The sequence below is a fragment of the Sparus aurata genome, chromosome 2 (assembly GCF_900880675.1).
Source record: "Sparus aurata chromosome 2, fSpaAur1.1, whole genome shotgun sequence".
NCBI classification, from domain to species: domain Eukaryota; kingdom Metazoa; phylum Chordata; class Actinopteri; order Spariformes; family Sparidae; genus Sparus; species Sparus aurata.
Window position 1 is genome coordinate 36,071,335 of NC_044188.1, and position 14,601 is coordinate 36,085,935.

At 40.4% G+C, this 14,601-nt stretch overlaps 1 protein-coding gene and 1 long non-coding RNA gene across 11 annotated transcripts in view; one reads left to right on the plus strand and one right to left on the minus strand.

Annotated features, from left to right (window-relative positions):
- fat3a (FAT atypical cadherin 3a) overlaps window positions 1-4,603 on the minus strand; it is a 417,900-nt gene extending 413,297 nt beyond the window's left edge. For 9 of the 10 annotated variants that reach the window (XM_030397580.1, XM_030397563.1, XM_030397555.1 and 6 more), the window contains exon 1: window positions 4,440-4,602. The gene's annotated coding sequence lies outside the window, so the exon portion shown is untranslated. Of the gene's footprint in view, window positions 1-4,439 lie in introns of all 10 variants that reach the window. The other variant, XM_030397585.1, reaches the window with a different exon arrangement.
- A 34-nt stretch (window positions 4,604-4,637) lies between these two features.
- LOC115569626 (uncharacterized) lies at window positions 4,638-11,585 on the plus strand. The gene is made up of 4 exons (XR_003981572.1): window positions 4,638-4,780; window positions 10,058-10,102; window positions 10,212-10,281; window positions 11,163-11,585. It is a non-coding gene; the product is annotated as an uncharacterized LOC115569626 (long non-coding RNA).
- Window positions 11,586-14,601: the final 3,016 nt, after the last annotated feature.

The following is a 14,601-nucleotide window of genomic DNA, read 5'->3' on the forward strand; positions in this document are numbered from 1 at the left end:
TTTGGCAAGCAGTCGTTTTCTGGCACAACAACAGCAGGATGTCTCTGAATGGTAAATTCTTTTTTTTTCCGTCTTACTTTTCACACTCGTGTTTTACATGTAAGACCTGAGTTTTAATGCTGGCGGTGACGATGTATGGCGTGAAAATGACAGAGAAATAAGCAGATTCGGCGTGCTCACTCTGGCTGAGGACGGCTGTGAGCCGATGCATTATGCAAGTAGCCTCCTGTGGTAACGTCACCACAGGAGCAGAGTCAAAATCTCGTGCTTTAGGAACGCGCACTACTTAACTGTGCGCTATTCCTGTTCGGAAAAAGAGCCAAAGCGAAAAAAATAAGCCACTTTCAAACTCCAGCTTTTCAGGCAAGTTTCAACAGAGGTCCAACACCAATATGCATGATTTAACAAGAGAAATTGCGATTTCCGGGTGATGACTCCTGTTAAAGTCTGCAAAAGACTTGAGACTGGGGCGGAGGTTCACCTTCCAGAAGGACAACAAGCCTAAACATACAGCCAGAGCTAAAATGGATTGGTTTAGATCAAAGCATATTCATGTGTTAGAATGGCCCAGTCAAAGTCTAGACCTAAATCAACTTGAGAATCTCTGGCAAGAAAATTGCTGTTCACAGACACTCTCCATCTAATCAGACTAAGCTTGAGCTATTTTGGACAGAAGAATGGGCAAATATTTCAGTCTCTATTATGTGCATCGCTGGTAGAGGCTTACCCTAAAAGACTTGCAGCTGTCACTGCAGCGAAAGGTGGTTCTACAAAGTATAGACTCAGGGGGGTGAATATTTTTGCAAACCACACTTTTCTGTTTTTTATTTATAAAAAAAATTTAAAACCATGTATCATTTTCCTTCCACCTCACAATTATGCACCACTTTGTGTTGGTCTATCACATAAAATCCCAATAAAATACATCTACATTCATGGTTAAAATGTCAACAAAATGTGGAAACGTTCAAGGGGGTGAATACTTTTGCAAGGCACTAGCTTTTCTAGTCTTGGAAACCACTCAACCACTCACACACACACTTTTGTACATCTGTGCTAGAACCTATCATGCAAGGCACACCTGCTCAACAGGGGCTAACACACAGATAAGCAACTGGGAGCAAGTTGGGGTTCAGTATCTTGCCCACATGCAGATGGCTGGGAATCACACAACTGACCCTCCAATTGGAGGACCACCTTACCTCCTAAGCCACAGCCACCACTAAAATCATAATGATGTGATATCTGTTGGGGTGTGTACAAAATAAACATGCTTACTTTAGAGGTGCACTCATTGACCACCCAGGGACTATTATTGGCCACTTTTAGGCATGACTTGGAACAAAGAGTACATAAAGAATTGTTGTACCAGCTATCTTTTTGGAAAGTAAAACATTGTCGTTGAGGGTTATAAATGCATCAACAACACAGAGGCTCCATCTAAAGTGGGATATACTGCAGTTTATTTTCAGTTGTTATTTGTAAAAAAAAAAGCTCTGTCCAGTGACAGAGCACTTTAGTTTATCATTTGTTAACTGTTCGCAGTTTTGAAGAAAATATAAGAGTTAAGCCTTTTTCGTAGTCAGTGTTTTATTATCAATATACAAATTTATGCGTATTCTGTCAATTATAGTTCTTAGTCAGAGAATACAAATCGGACCAAGAAAATTGCAGTTGGTGCATGTAAATCAAATCAAATTTTATTTATATAGCTCAAAATCGCAGTCATATTGCCTTAATGGGCTTTACAATCTGTGCAGACCCAACAGACCCAACCCAGCAATTTTTGCAGGCCAGGACATCTCTGCAGCACCACATTACTTCAATACAATACTCTATTGTCACACATCTTTTTCTCTATCCAAAAAACTGCAGCTTCTGCAGTTTGGATTCTTCATTGGGCCACACTGCGATTTCAATAATATTTGAATTAACTGTCCAGAAATGAAAAACAGCCAATTTTGCTGATCATCTGGGCTGATAACAGCATTGCTGATGTAGTAGCTGAGAACAATAGCGCGCACACACACACACACACACACACACACACACACACACAAACACACACGTACACACACACACCAGCAGAGGTTGGGTCTAAAGTATCAGTATACAACATGAAATCCCCCCAGCATGGATAAAGAGGGCGAACCATTTTCTCAGTTCTCTCACTTTCTCTAATGCACACAGAGAGGGAGGGGGCTGCAGAGTGCTGGCATTTGGCACAGACATTCACAAAACCCTCGGGAACCCCAGAGATGAAGGAGAAGCAAGGGGGAGGATGAAGGAGGAGGGGTTTGCAGGATGCCATTTTCAAGCAGGCAGCCTGTGGAGCAAAGCACTCAGGGAGAGAAGGAGAACAAAACGCATGGAAGGGAGGGCTCATTCCTCCTCTTCCATGTGGAGGTCAGTGTGCTCTGCAGAGAGGTCAGCCACTGCATGCAGCCGCAGTACAGCTCCTCTGCAAATTCTCATGCACACCAGTGATGTAGGCAGAATCCAGATATCTAACACATATCAGGCTGTATTTAAGACAGACGTGAGTAATATCCGCCACAAGCATGTATGTGTATTACATCAGGTAATTACCATGTAATCATGGTGTCAACCTTATGAAGCTACAATTGAGCAAGTCCAAAATTTTAGTAGATATGAATGTTCATAACGAGAGTCAGATAAGGAGAAAAAAATTAAATGTTTGGCATGTTTAGCCTAGCATAGCTCAAAGACTGGAAGCAAGGGGAATATACTCACTCAAATAAAAGCAGGAACAATATGAAAAGTAATCTAATAAAAAGCAACAACAAGCACATTAACATAGCAAAGATTTGACAAATCTGCTGTATGTTGTTAGCAAGAGATGATAATAAAATAACTAAAATAACAAAATGTTTATGTTTTTTACATACAGCTTCTGAAATTTGTGGTACAGAATGAAATGAACACACCATAAACTGGACTACAATTGCATAAATTCACTGCACTCAGCAATCTTTTAGATTTCGATTTCAATACATGTCAAATTAACAGCAAACAGCTTAACCTTCACTCTAGACAAATCTCTGGACACACAGAGACAAATGAATATCATTACCATTGTCTCAATGTGGAAATGGGAAATATAAAACATCGAAATGACTGAGCTTTTCCTTTAATTAGTTTGATAACTGATAACAGCGGTACGAACATCGTCCGGACGCCTAACCTGATGCTATCTCTACCTAACCACTGTGGTTATTACATAGGTGCGCTGTTTGATCTTGCAAGATGTATTTGCAAGATCACCCGAGCACGTGATCTCGAGATTCCAGTTATCTCGCAAGGTATGTAGAGCCAACAGTACAGGAACACTCATGTGTCTAAATGTGTTTCTTATAATGCAGTGTGTTCGGAATCGAATCGAATCATTCGTATAACAGGTCTGGGATTATCTTCCATTTTAGTCACTAGCTACAATTAATAAGTGGAACAAGGGTTTTATTTTACATGACACACATACACACACACACACACACACACACGCACACAGCTTAACTATGTACCTGCACGCTTGTTTTTTTCACTGAAAGCCTGTGGGACACTTCAGAACAGCCCCAGTTGTTGCTTCCATCTGTCTGTGTGCAGCAACACACAGATGCACCTCTAAATCATGGCATATTGGCTGTCATCACAGCCTGCAGGGCTCTACCATTGTGTCGAAAAAGATAAAGAATTTCTTCTACGTGCTTTCAGGCTTCGAAGTGATAAAACAGAACACTAATTATAATACTATTTATATTACACCCCCACCACCCCCAGCTGCAGCTCTGTATTTGCTAAGCTACTGTACGCTGCAGTGTTCAGGCGACTGACATCAGGCGAAATGAAGGCCGGCTGTGTGTGTGGTTTGTTTTTGTTTTTTGTAAAAGATAGTTACTCAGGTATCTGTATCCGATACATAGCCTAATCGATTACGCAGACTTGCACCTTTACCGTAGAAAATATATTACAAGGATGAAGCTACACGTTTCCGTTCATCCACAAGATGGCAAACTCGATTTACAAATGCAGGTTGTCATGCAAGGACAAAACTACAAATTAGACCCGTACGGTTGCAGCGGAACGGATTCTCATTTGTCCCGTGAAGCTGGGGCCCCGCAGCCCGCCGTTCATCAGTAGTCTCTGCTACACTGTTTTCATCCACACTGTTCCACCAACGCTGTGTGGAGCCACATTGCTGAAGCACATCTCAAACAGAAACAGGCCTATTATGGAAGATGTTACATGGCTTAGGACACCCACGTCGTCCCATTCTGTCTTGCAGTTAAAAAAAAAAATAAAAATTTAAAAAGAAAGACAGAAAATGCATTACCGGTTTAGGTAATCCGTTGCCCGCACAAACACCAAACGTTTTGCCCCCTGATTTCAGCTGCAATTGCGGATCTACCCGCGGGACTCACCCGGTCATGATGCGGTTTTAATCCAACCCGGTGACAAGTAAGTCCGACTCAGTACCATCCACACCAGCAAATCCGTTCCAAGACCGATAGACTACAGACTGTAGACTGCCCGCTTCGCGCTCTGTGTTCTGCGACTGTTAATGCTGCTGCTGCTGCTGTTGGAACTGCGCGCTCACGACAACGCCAGGTCGCGCGCAGGGGAGCGCGAGCACAGCGCGGCCTGCTGGTGACTCCACAGATGAGCCCGTTTCTGGCTCATCATATCAAAAGTACCTTAAAGGAGCAATGTGTAATTCCAGCCTCCTGCATACAACGAAAAGGGGCCAGTACTTTCTCTTCTGGTAAGGTTTTGTTCAAACTCTTTCTGCCATTTACCTATTATTTAAGTGTTTTCTATGCAATTGCATTATTGATCGTTGTTAAAATCGTAAAGGCTGAATTGATTAGGGCCCAAGCAGGTCACAGACCTGCCAGGCGAAAGATTTTAGGATCTATTGTGGTCCTGAATTTTCACCACTAGGTAGCGCTATACTCAAGGAAACTGTGTTTTGGCTAATAACTCCATTACTTCATTGCACATTCAAAAACTTTATATCCACGTTCACTGAATTGCGCTGAATCTCATGATATAGGCCACGCCCATGTCCGCCTACCATTTTTTCGCAAATGCACAAAATGTTGCAAACGTACTTTTTCAAACTCCTCCCAGACAATTTCACCGATTTTACCAAACATTGCACACAGCATCTCTGTACTGTCTCTAGCAGAACGGTGTGCAAAGAAAGTGCCGATTCAACACAATTCAAAAGTTATGAAATGTGGTACATCGCCTGTTTCAAACTCCTCATAGGCTGTTTGACCAATGAACACAAAAATTTACACATAGCATCTGTGGACATTTCTGACAAAAAATTGTAAAAAGAATTTTGATATTTCAAAGAATACTCAAGTTAGTAAAACCTACTTCCTGTAGATTTTGGTCTCGACAGGAAGTCTAGCATATGTGACCGGACCGTGGCAAGGCCCACAATCTCACTATCAACTTTTGATCTTGCTGGTCCTTTAAATACTTCAATCAATCCAGTAAAGTTGCCACAGATTCTTTTACCAATACAGATGACTAAATGATGGACCGAGACAAGGATGTTTCCCACCAAGATCAGTTTATTTATGACCTGCCAACATCATTTAGTAATATTAAAAGAAACAATTTATTAGAGCTAATCGTTAAAATGACTATAAAAGAGTGCTGAGGATGGGCAGCCGAGGTCGCAGACAGTGAAGGGACAATTCGCATTGGGATAGAGTACTCACCCAACTCCAGTGCCCTACACACATGCACACAGCAAAACCAAGCCAAAAAAAGGGAATCAACTATAAATTGTGAAGTTAGTGCAAAAAATTATCAAGCACACAAAATCAGGACGTCATGTGAAGTACAGGTGAGAAACTCCATCACCAAACCCTCCACCTTCAGGCCGGCCACGCTTGCCGCTGCCCCTACAGCACTCATACACAAGAGAGAGAGAAACACGTTAACTCTCAATATTAAAAACAAGTGGACAATGCAGATTAGCTAAGTTGGGCAAAACAAAATGAGCAAAACAAAATGAGCCCAATCTAAAGAAGTTAACTTAAGCAATAGAAAACAAAACAACCTATACAAGAAAACTAAACAATCAAATCACACAAAACAATACAAGCTAAACAAAACTCAGCAAAATCTATGCAAAACAAAACAGCAGTTCCAATCTTCAACGAAACAGAGCAAATAATTCAGACCACTGAAAAAAGTAAAGTACACAATATAAAACAAAGTCCGCCTTTTACCTCCATAAACTGTTGCGCAGCGTCCCCACACAGTTTGTCACGGAGAAGCGGGGAGAAACCGGCACAGAGCTGGACCAGGACAGTACACACTGACGCGGTCACGCACCAAGAAGAAGACCCAGATAGCAAAATATGACTGGACCGGGCATGGTCCACATGCGCTAAGAAGTTCTATCTAAATTGGTAAAACACCAGATGTGGTCCAGATTTGTACCAAAACTGTTTTCAGTATTGAAATGTATCAAACGACTGGGCAAATTAAGTTTGTCTATCTATTAAAATTAATAATGACACTACTTTTCATTAAGGTTTCGTTAAAGTGCCATTTATTAATAACAGGGTGCACCATTACATTGCATCAACTTTAACACTTAGCAGCATATTGTTTTATAAAACCATTCTAAAATGTAACACTGTAAACAGCATATCTGAAAAAACAAAAAGCTACCATATTCAAGTTTAAACCGTAAACATCAAAATTCAAGTGGTGCAGGTTCTACCTTTAGTTCGATTCTGCTCTTCTGTGCCTGGTTTGTTAACAACATTGCAGAATAATAAACAATTATTGAAAAAAATATAAACAATAAGACATACCAGTAATAAAAAACACATGATAAACAAAAACAAATAATAAAAAAAATTACTTACAAATCAAATCACAGAACCATACAACACATTTTCAAGTTGTCACAGACAAACACAGAACAGTTATTTATTTATTTTACTTCTGGCATAGACACCTTTATTAAGCAGTAAAGAGAGATGAAATACAGGAGAGAGAGGGGGATGTGACATGCAGCAAAGGACCTCTGGCCAGAATCGAACTGGGGTCAGCTGCGTATATGGCATGCGCTCTAACCACTCGACCACCCCACAGAACAGTATTATTCCAAAGATTAACATGTCTTTTTTTCATAAAGATCCTATGTTGTGAAACAAGAACCTTGCATTTGAGATGACATTAGCCTTTTCAGGAAACAAATACTGTAATCTTAACCTTGAAACAGATATTAACTTGCAAACAGACCAAAACACTTGAGTATGCTGGCCATATGGGTTTCACGTGTCATCTTGCAGCCTCTGGTTCAGAACTGCAGACCTAGGGATGATTTATTGATAAAGAAAACAAAAAACAAAAACTCAGTAGTGGCTATTTACTCTAACTGGAATACCATAAAACTCAAACTATGACATCGTGCAATATTTTGTGCATTACAAGGCAGTGACAAACATGAGCCATGTTGCTGTTAGGATACTTTGATTAATATATCAGTTGCATCCAGTGTTACCTGCGCTCCCGGTCCCGACAACCACCTCCACGGTCAGATGCTAAGTTGAACCATCTGATGACATGTTTATTGATGTCCATGTCCGTTGCTTGCTTTGCAACATGACATTTGCGTACAGCACCTATACAAACAACATTCACAGCAAATTAATTCATGCAACACAAAGTGAAAGTGGACAACACTGTTTAGTCCAGATGCTTCATTAATTGAGGTGAATTGTAGACTTTTATTAAATCATGAAACTACATACAATTGATACAACTGTACTGTTTGGAGCCATAATCATATTTAGATATAAAGCATTTGCAGAATTGCTTTGTGGTTGCTATGGCAGCCATTTTATTTTCAGCCATAATTAAATTGCGCATTTTGCATCATATCTCCTGAACCAATGATAACACAGAAAGGCAAGGCAAGGCAAGTTTATTTGTATAGCACAATTCAGGCACAAGGCAACTCAAAGTGCTTTACAGGCGCACACAAATTACATTAAAAGACATACATTTTAATTTAAAAGACATTAAAAATTACATTAAAAAGACATTAAGAATTGCATTCAAAAACAAGTAAAAGCATAAAGAAACAAACATTAAAACAAGTAGGCTAAAATAGAAAAGCTCTAAAAGGGACAAGACTAGAATAAAGTCACAATGCAGTTCAAGATTTGAAATTGCTTCAGTTAAAAGCAGTGGCAAAAATAATTTTTTTCAGTCTTGATTTAAAAGAGGTGAGAGTAGAAGCAGACCTGCAATTTTCTGGGAGCTTGTTACAGATATGTGCCGCATAGTAACTGAATGCTGCTGCTCCATGTTTAGTTCTGATTCCAGGGACTGAAAGCAGACCGGTATGTGACGATCTCAAAGGTCTGGATGGTTCATAGCAGCAGATCAGAAATATATTTTGGGCGGAAACCATTTAGGGCTTTATAAACCAACAGCAGGATTTTGAAATCTATTCTTTGATAGACAGGAAGCCAGTGTAAAGATCTAAGAACTGGAGTGATGTGATGTTTTTTTTAAGTTCTTGTTAGGACTCAAGCAGCAGCGTTCTGAATCAGCTGCAACTGTCTGATGGATTTTTTAAGGAGTCCTGTAAGAACACCATTACAGTAGTCAAGTCTGCTAAAGATAAATGCGTGGACAAGTTTCTCCAAATCCTGCCGAGATATAAGTCCTCTTATCCTGGATATATGCATAAGGTGATAGTAGGCCGACTTTGTAACTGTCTTAATGTGGCTGCTGAAGTTCATGTCTGAGTACATAATTACATCAAGGTTTCTGGCTTGGCCTGTTGTTTCCAACATTACAGATTGAAGCTGAGCAGAGACTTTTAGTTGTTCTTCCTTGGATTCAATTATTTCAGTCTTATCTTTGTTTAACTGAAGAAAACTCTGACACACCCAATCATTGATTTGTTCAATTCATCTACTCAGCGATTTTATGGGATTATAGTCCCCTGGTGATATAGTTATATAAATTTGAGTGTCATCTGCATAGCTATGGTAGCAAATTTCATTGTTTTCCATTATCTGAGCTAGAAGGAGCATGTAAATGTTGAATAGAGGCCCCGGAATGGAGCCCTGCTCTGTAAAAAAAAAATCGTAAATAAACGTTAATATTCCGTCAGCTGGGGCGCCACAAAACAATTCTGTAAAATAGAAAATAACTGTCTCATAAATATACAGTAATTTCCCTTTATTAAAATACAGTTAATAACTTCAATTTTACATGAAATTTTATGTATTTTTTTGTCTTTTTAATGTAGGAATTTTGCACCTGTAAAAACAATGAAATTACCTAAAAATATGGTCGGACACTGCAATAACACAAATAATCAGTCTTAAAACTACAGTAAAGTGCTGTTATTAGTTTGGTTTTATTACATAATTTTTAGGGCTGTCAAACGATACATTTTTTTAATCGCATTTTGTCCATAGTTAACTTGCGATTAATCGCAATTTTTTTGGCACATTTCTTTCTGTTCTAAATGTACCTTAATGTATTTTGTTCATGTTCTTAATACTTTTAACAACATAAGAAAGGGCAAATATGCTTGCTTTATGAAAATGTTTATTCAACACTTCAAATCATGCAGGAAAATGAAAGGCTCAAAAAATATCCCCTCACCCAAAATGGGATCAAAACATGGTGATGTCAGCTTTTGGCGGTGGGCTCTCTGCATCTGCCATGTCTTTGGCTTGCAAATGATATAGAGACTCGACGTACTTCAATGGTAACTCATTTCATGTCGACAGTGCGTGCAGATAACTTTTGTCCTTTCGACCGAACCATCTGGCAGTGTTTTGAAAGTTAATTTGCCGTTCATAAGTCCTTTCTCCATTTACTTTCACTTTCGCTTTTCAGTCCGTGTTTTTTCCGAACACCAACCCTGCTTCTTCTTCTTCTGATTCCCTTTCTTATTTTTCTGCCACCCTCTGGATCAAGACTAGCTAGCTTAAAGTATATGATCTGTCACTAATTGCTCTCCATTCTTATTCAGAGGCAGTTCAAACAAGGACAGTGACCCGTGGAGCAGGCTGTTGAGGTAAAAATAGCACTGATTTGTTCTGATTAACCTTTAAATCATTGGAACCAGTGAAACGTCTCTTACGCACCATGTTGAATACAATGCTTTGTTATTTCTTATTTTACAGCCGTGTGCCACAGCCGCTGATGTGCAGAGGATAGTGACGTTACCAAGCACCCCCTGCTTGATTGTCCAAGGTACTGTTGATATCTGGATTTTATATTGATATTTTCGAGCTGTATGTGGTTATTTTAAAAATGAACAAAAAAGTCACTACATGATCATTTTGGATTTTGCATAAAAAGATTGGATCAACCGATATGGCTCATTAATGATGGCGATCAGTGATAGATGATTAAAAAAAAGATCAGGGCATCCTTAGTTAAAATCAAATCTTAGAGACTTAAAAATTGCACGAGCAAGGTAGGGCTCAATGTTCTCTGGCGTCAGGTGTGCAAGAGACAGTCAATTAGACCACTAACAATGGTCAATGAGTGGGTCACAGTTTTCAAAAGCATTCAATGTTGCTGAACATTTAAATGAATGAAATATAAGCATTGCTCTCTTGTGCAGCATTCCACTTCTTAAAATAGTGCAAGATGGGTATGTCTGTTCATTTCAGGCGACATAATGAAGCCTAGTGCTTGGATGCTGTCCACTGAAGGACAGGTGGTGATGGGACCACATGAGCATTCTCTAATTTGTCCTCTGTATTTGGTCAATCTGAATCAAATTCAGCAGCCCAGCGCTCCTCAACTTTCTCCTTTTGATAGCATGGCAAAGAGAGCACACAACCTGTGAGCTGTAGACATGTTTGGTAAACTTCATCAACTTTAGTGCATTATTGTCTCAGGAATTTCCATTACTATTTTCATTACAAGTGTTTGTTTTTCAATGTTTGCTTATCTCAATTTCTACACGACTGATTTGCTTGCTTGTTTAAATCTTGCTTGGCTTTCAATTCTAATTTCTTTGGTGTAGGTCGGATTTAGTTAAGAGAGCACTGCATGTGCCTTGGATAAACAATGCAATATTAAATCTGTAAAACTGAAAGTTGTCTTTGCTTTATTGTTTACAGGTGCTTCTTGGCATTAACCCTGAGATGGGCTCAAATTCAAAGAAGAAGCATGGAGCCATCAATCGACACGTGAGCACGCTCCAAAGGAAACTTGTTGACTTTGAGTGGTCAACGTAAATATGAAATTGTTACATAGTTGATGTAAGAATGTTCATATTGTATATGTTCATAAGTTCTAAATTGTTTATACTGTATTGTTTATACTGTATATGTTTTAAAGTTGTAAATTGACGTGTGGGTTGAGTATGGTAACCAATTTCCTGCTATCGATTAATCACAATTTGATATTGATTCGATTTAATATTGATTGATTGATTCATAGATTTAGTAAGTGATACCAAAGTATGATTTGGAGCTGTAACCTGATTACATAACTACCCCAGCCATGTAACACATCAATACTGGTATCAATTTTGACATTAGACAGGGAATTAATATATCAGCACTTAATAGCTGAATCTGCTCTTTAAAAATGAAAATTCATGTTCATGTTTATGTTCAGAGACAGCTTTGGTAAATTGTTGAATTTGAATGTTTTATGATTATTAAAAAATTAAAATGAGTATTGTCTTTGTTTTCTTTGTTCTTGTTTTGACTTTTAATTTAGCAAATCCAAAGCATGTTTGTGTGATAAAATCACAGGTAACAAGTCAAATTTACAATATGTTACAGTATTATTTAAATTGTAAATTTACAGTAAATTACTGGCTACTGGTTGCATTACTTTTACAGTAAAAATTTAAAAATACAGGCAATTACTGTAATTTACATACAGCAAGATACTGTAATTCCACAGCTACATACTGCTATATCACAGTAATTCCATGGGCATGGTAACTGTGAAGTTACAGTATACAGCTGTAGATGCATTGTATTTTACTGTGAAATATTTACAGTACATTATTGTGAAACATGTACAGTACATTACTGTGAAATGTTCACAATAAATTACTGTAAAATTACTGTGAAAGTAATGCAACTAGTAGCCAGTAATTTACTGTAAATTTACAGTGAAAAATTTTACAGTGAATAATAATAATAATAACTTCAAGAAACCCAAGGTCAGTTTACAGTGAAAAACAAAATAGATGAATAAAGGAGAGGACTAAATGGCTAATTTGGAAATGGCATGGAGAGAAGACGAGTCTTGAAGTGAGGTTGCGTGGTGGATTTCAGAAGGGAGAGCGTTCCGAAGAGTGGAGGAGAGGGGGCTGCGACGGTGAAGGCTCTTTCACCAAAGGTCTGTAGTCTGTACCAGACTGGAGGAAAGCAGAGCAGAATCAGAGGAACCCAAGGCTTCAGGGATGATGAGTGGAGATGGAGAAGGTCGGACAGGTACTGGGGAGCAAGGGCATGAAGGGATTTATATGTGAGGAAAAGGAGTTTCTATGATGTATATGTCTGTTATGATATAAATTGTCTTGTTCCAATTTGTTTGCTGTCTGCATTTTTTTCTATTTGAATTGTGTTGTGTCCGCCACTAGGTGGCATTGCACTGCTGGGTGTACACGGTGAGAAGAGCGGAGAAGAAGCGAGTATGCATGTACGTGAGAGGTGTGTGAGCAGACGTGAGTTCGGCTAATAAAGTAGCCAGTGAAAAGCAGCACTGTTCTCCGTGTTTATTCTATTTCGACCACACAAACAACAGAACAATTGGCGACGATGTCTCTACCCATGCCTGCACCGTTCCTGCCCTGCTGTGGAGAGCCGCCTATACCGTTCGTTACGTGGAGAAAAATGTTCGAGAATTATTTGTTAGCCGTACATGCTACCGGCAACGCCTGGCCTGAGGCTAGATGACGGGCCCTGCTCATTCATGCGCTCGGCGCAGAAGGACAACGCCTGTTTTACACCCTTCCGAACACGGGCACTACATACGATGACGCCATGATGGCTTTGGAAGGACAGTTCCAGCCGAAGGTGAATACTGTCGTGTGCCGACACCACTTCAGACAGAGAGCACAGCGCGCTGACTAGACGGTCCCTCAGTAGATGGCAGCGCTAAGAGAATTAGCGGCTACGTGTGCTTATGCTACCATGGAAGACGAGATGCTAAGGGACCAGCTCCTCGAAAAGGCTTACGCACCGGCGGTGCGAGAGAGACTTTTAATGGAAACGTCCCTGACTTTAGACTCTGCTATTACACTTGCATGTCAGGTAGAGCAAGCTCTGCAGTCGTCCAGCGTGCTGATGCTGCTGCTGTGCAGGCGGTCGCACCGCAGAAGCCGCGCTACCGGAGGGACAACAGACGCCGCTCTGACCCTGCTACAAACAGACCACCACAGAGGGCGCAGCAGAAGCAGCGGACCTGCTACAGACGTGGAGCAACCCACCTGGCTAATGCAACCGACTGCCCAGCTTCCCAAGCTAAATGCAACAGTTGTGGTAAGACTGGCCACTTCTCAAAAGTTTGCCGCTCAGCTAAACAAGTGAGGGAGGTGATGCCTGAAGTAGTTGTGCTAATGACAAGCTCAGACCTTGCTAATGCTACCGACAGGATACAGTGCAACGTGGCTATGCTGCTACAGGAGAGTTTGCAACATGTGAACTGCTGGTGGATAAAGGCTCATCAGTTTCCATCATACCAGAGACTTTATATAACAGACATTTCTCTGCATGTCCCCTCACTCTCCCAGAAGTCAAGCTTGTCACCTACTTAAAAGAGAATATCCCAGTGCTTGGATGTTTAAAGGCTACTGTTTCCATGGACTCTGCAACTGCTCCTGCTTTCCTATATGTGGTTCGTGGAGGCTCTGCTCTTCTGGGAATGGACCTGATCAGGGCGCTGAACTGGACATTCACTCATAAACTTAACCAGGTTTCATCTTCTGCCACTGATCAGCCTTCACCTTCTGCAGCTGCACCTGCGATAGAAACAACCAACATTAACTCATCATTCGGCTGCGTCAGGATTTGTGCATAAAGTAAAAGTACGCGAGGATGCAGTACCAGTGCAGCAAAGACTACGACGACTTCCCTTTGCTGTGCGTCAGGCTGTCTCTGATGAACTTGATATGATGCTAAAGGAAGGCATAATTGAACGAATAGATGCTTCACCCTAGATATCCCCAATAGTGGTAACAACAAAAAAAGGAGGCAGAATTAGACTATGCACTGATCTCCGTGAGCCTAACAAGGCCATTGTTGCTGATAGTCACCCACTGCCCCACATTGAAGAGCTTTTGAGTGAGCTCAGGGGTGCCTCAGTGTTCTCCACCTTAGATTTGGCCTCAGCATACCACCAACTACCACTGCACGAAGACAGTCGTGACCTGACTGCCTTTATTACTCATAAAGGGCTCTTCCGCTATTGTGTTCCCTATGGCTTGGCCTCTGCTCCATCTGCATTCCAAAAGATGATGGAAACGGTGTTGAAAGGTCTGTCTGGAGTACGCAACTACCTTGATGATGTCATTGTGACGGGACCTTCTCTGGAGGA